At 31.0% G+C, this 4482-nt stretch overlaps 1 pseudogene; it reads right to left on the bottom strand.

Moving 5' to 3' along the window:
• Positions 1-3248: 3248 nt before the first annotated feature.
• LOC120071799 lies at positions 3249-4265 on the bottom strand (annotated as a pseudogene).
• Between the last annotated feature and the right edge of the window lie 217 nt (positions 4266-4482).

The raw sequence follows: 4482 nt of genomic DNA, 5'->3' as shown, positions 1-4482 counted from the left end.
AATTTTCTAAATTATAAATTCAATTTTTTGAAATTAATTAATTTTAAGGAAAATTATTTCAAATAGTAAAACTGTTGAAAATATTTACAAGATATAGCAAAATTTTAGAATTATCAATGATAAACGCTGATAGACAATGATAGACTTCTATTAGTATCTATCAATATCACTGATAGATACTGATAGTTCTAAAATTTTTCTATATTTTGATTTATTTTTTTATATTTAAAAACAACCCTAATTTTAATAATATATAAAATAAAAGAATAAGTTAATGTATTAAAAGAGAGGAGAGAGCGGACATGAATGCATGAGAATATCTATTGACATGCCTAAAGGTTAAAAAAAACTTACCAAACAAGAGGATGTGTATCTCTTACCATTCTCGCCCTTGTTCACATTCCAATTCCCTCAATCCAAATGCCTCTTAGGGACTCTCTGCGGCTTATAATGAACTGAGTTTGTAATGTAATGTAATCCAAAACTCATATTTGAATAGATTGTTTTGGACCAATTTGTATTACTAAACTCACTCAGTTCCCAGAGTTTGGAAAGTTTACAAATTTAACATATAAAATTATAAGTTTCACATGAAATTTGTCGAACGAAATCTGAAGGAGTGTATAAATTGATACACTCATGAAAATTCGGTATTTAAATTTATACAATTAATAATTTAGGGTTTTAATTGATACAATCCTCAATATTTTGGGTATAAATTTATTCCCAAAATTTTATAAAAATATATATATTTTGGAGATAAAAAATGGTTGTTTTTAAATATAGAAAAATAAACCAAAATATTTACAAAATATGACAAAATTTTAGAATTATCAATGATAGACGCTGATAGACTTCTATAAATTTCTATCAGTGATATTGATAGACACTGATAGAAGTCTATCAGTATTTATCAGCGTCTATCATTGATAATTCAAAAAATTTGTTATATCTTGTAAATATTTTCAACAGTTTTACCATTTGAAATAATTTTTCGATAAAAAAATTATTAAAATTTTCAAAATTTGAAGGAGGAATAAAAATTTGAGGTAGAAAGATATTAGAGAGAGAAAAAATGGATAATTAAAGAAGAACTAAAAAATGGATAATTAAAGAAGAACTCTTTGACAAAAAGACTAAGAAATGGAGAAAACCACATAGAAGTAACAGAGATAACAAAAAATTAACTGAAGAATGAAATTAAGTTATTTTTATATACAATACTATTTTTCTTGTGACATCAAGTTTTATTTATATGTCACATCGATTTATGGCACATTTGGAATTAGGAGAGTTATAATTATAGCATAAATAATTTAATTTCATGAGTTTGTCCTTATACTTATTACATTTTCTTTTACTTATTTTACATTATAGTTTTAGAAAAGAAAATATTTGTATATATTCTAAGTCTGTTTTCAAATATACAGAAAAAATCAAAATATTTACAAATATAGCAAAATTTCATGTCTATGTGCAATAGACTACTATCTCTATCTATCTTTTTTATGATAGACTGCAATAGACTACTATTTGTGTCTATTGAAATTTTTGGTTGCGGTCTATCTCTATCTATCTTTGGTTGCGCTTGCTATCCTAAGGATCTAAGAAGCACGATCACTTTAATTTAGCTACATCTTCTTTTAGTGTTGTCATTTACTAAGGATCTAAGAAGCACGAACACCTTAGTTTGACTAGTGTGTCTGGACACTCCGACACTTGTTGGACACGCATCGGACACTTGCTAGTGCAATAGATGTGTTAGAAACTACAAAGTCAACATGCATCAAACACTTCTTACATATACTAAGTCAACACATTTATAACAAAAATAATAAAATGTGAGCTGAAATACATCAAAATAATTTTATAAGCAAAGAAATAAATAAACTCATTAACTTTGAATTTCCTTCTGCTTTAAAAATAATATATAATTTTAAAAATGTCTGTTTTAAAAAAGCATGGTCCTTGCTGTATTCGTGTCCTAAATTTTTAGAAAATAACGTGTCATCATGTCAGTGTTGTATCGTATTCGTATTTTGTATATGTATTTGTGCTTCTTGACTAATAATACTACTACCACTAATAATGTTTGTGTTAAGAATACAACTTCTACTAACATTGGGCCCTTGCAGTTCCTCTACAAGTTCATCTTCAACATCTAAGATGAATATTGAACCAGTCTTAAATAACAATATAAACTTTTAGCACCACATATTGCAGAAGACAAACAAGTCATTGTACCTCTAAACATCTTGATCAAAATATTGTCTCTATTACTGCCAATATACCTTCTACAAGCAACTCTCATCCAATGCAAACTTGCTCAAAATGGGGCATTTCCTAATGGAAAGTCTTTGTTGATATTGTCAGTTCTGTTTCTGAAATAGAACCAACTTCATTTGTCAAAGCTTCCAAAGTAGATGTGTGAAAACAAGCTATAACTAAGGACTACAATGCACTCATGCAACAAGGTACTTGGGTTTGACTCCTTTACCTAAGGATAAGAGTGCTATTGGATGTAAATGGGTTTACCGTATTAAAAGAAATCCAGATGGTTCTATAGCTTGTAACAAAGCGCGTCTCATTGTCAAATGATACCATCAAGAAAAAGATATAGATGTTGAGAAAACCTTAAGTCATGTGGTTAAGAAACCTACTATTTATGTTAACATGTCATTGGCTTTCTCAGTTTAATTGGGCCTTAAGACAGCTTGATGTGAAGAATGTTTTCTTAACAAAGAACTGAAGAAGCCTTTATGCAACAACCACAAGGTTTTATTAATAAATCAAAACCATACTATGTTCGTAAACTAGTAAAATCCTTGTATAGCCTCAAAGAAGCTCCTCAAGTGTGGTTCAAATGTTCTATATGCAAACTCTGCATTATTTATAAGGAAAGTGTTGGGATAAACATTATATTTTTCATATCAACTATCCAACTCTTGTGTGAATCTAATAGAATATTAATCAACTATCAACAATAATAATAATCAATTAAGGACATAAGGAATTTTAATATAGAAAAATTTCCTTAATGTGAGGAGTAAAAAACAACAGACCGAAGTCAAAAACTTCACTATAATCAATAATGGGTTACAATGAGTTCTCCCTAGTCACAACTAGAGGTATACACAGTAAATATCTCAAGATCTCTCAAGATCAACAATCTTGACAACAAACGGCAACAAATTGAGAAGAATAAAATTAGAAACGTCTCACTTGAAGTGGCAATCAATTATCGACGAAATTTGACTATAGGTAGCTCTAAACGAAATCTCCATTGTTCAGATTGAAGAGCCTCGTGTCAAGACACGCTGTTAAAATTTCAACTGGGCTTTATGTGGGTCATCACCAATATGTGAAATAACCCAACAGAAAGATCGTGTCTCAATTACATATCATCTATTGTACGTAGATGACATTATGGTCACGGAAAATCGATCATCTTATATCAATGATCTTACGAAGCAACTTTGAGGCTTTGCCAAGAAATAGACAACAGTATCGAGAAGCTCTACTGGAGCCGAATATCGAGCCCTTGCTGCTACAGCTGTTGAAATCTCTTGGATTCACCGGCTATATATTGAAAGACTTGTGCATATACAATTCTAAAGCTCCAATTCTCCTTTGTGCCAATAGCTATGCTATTCAACTAAATCTAAGTTGGTATTTTGATTTCTGATCAGATGTGAATAAACCAAAATGTTTTTCCACTTTAGGAGACTTCAAATTCTCATCAAACATACCAAGCAAATACGTTTCAATAGCTCTGCTAGGCCTTCTTTGAGTCCCTCGTTGAACAAAGCTAATCAAAATTCTATAGTACATAGCTGCATTCTCAACTGTAGCAGCAGTGCCTCCACCCGATGGCCAACCAGTCTCCAATATCACAATTAACACTTCGGCTCCACTCGACTTCTCCAGGCTATGTAAAGAGCATCGACCGTTGATTCAAGAAGACTTTGGTACTCAAAATTGCCATCTCTATCACAACTGGTGTTGTGATGAACAAAGCATAGTCAAGGCTCATGCTTCTGGAAAATCTAATAAAATTAAAGTATGATGCACATTGGCAAGAAGTGGAGAAACATTCTTAGCAAGAAAGCTAACAATTGGCTCAATATATCCATGAGCCTCGGAGATAAATGAGCCAAAAGATGGAGGAAAGGAGTTGTTTGTCAACATTTTGATAGATATCACTGTGGAAACTTGATTTGGTCCCGTAAATTGGCCGCTGAAATTGCACTATGAATGCTATTCATGGCACTCTCCTCTTATGCTCTGTCTCCATTATAGAGCAACCGAATGATATTTTTACAAAAATATTGTCACATGGTCGCTTTACTCAATTACTTCACAAACTCAAGTTGGTCTCTACTCTACCATCTTGAGTTTGAGGGAGGATGTTACCATATATATATTTTGAGTTACAATTTAGACTAATTTTTAGGAAGAATAACAAACAAATAAATCTTCTTA

The sequence above is a fragment of the Benincasa hispida genome, chromosome 2 (genome assembly GCF_009727055.1).
Source record: "Benincasa hispida cultivar B227 chromosome 2, ASM972705v1, whole genome shotgun sequence".
Classification (NCBI taxonomy): domain Eukaryota; kingdom Viridiplantae; phylum Streptophyta; class Magnoliopsida; order Cucurbitales; family Cucurbitaceae; genus Benincasa; species Benincasa hispida.
This window is presented reverse-complemented; position numbering and strand designations above follow the sequence as displayed.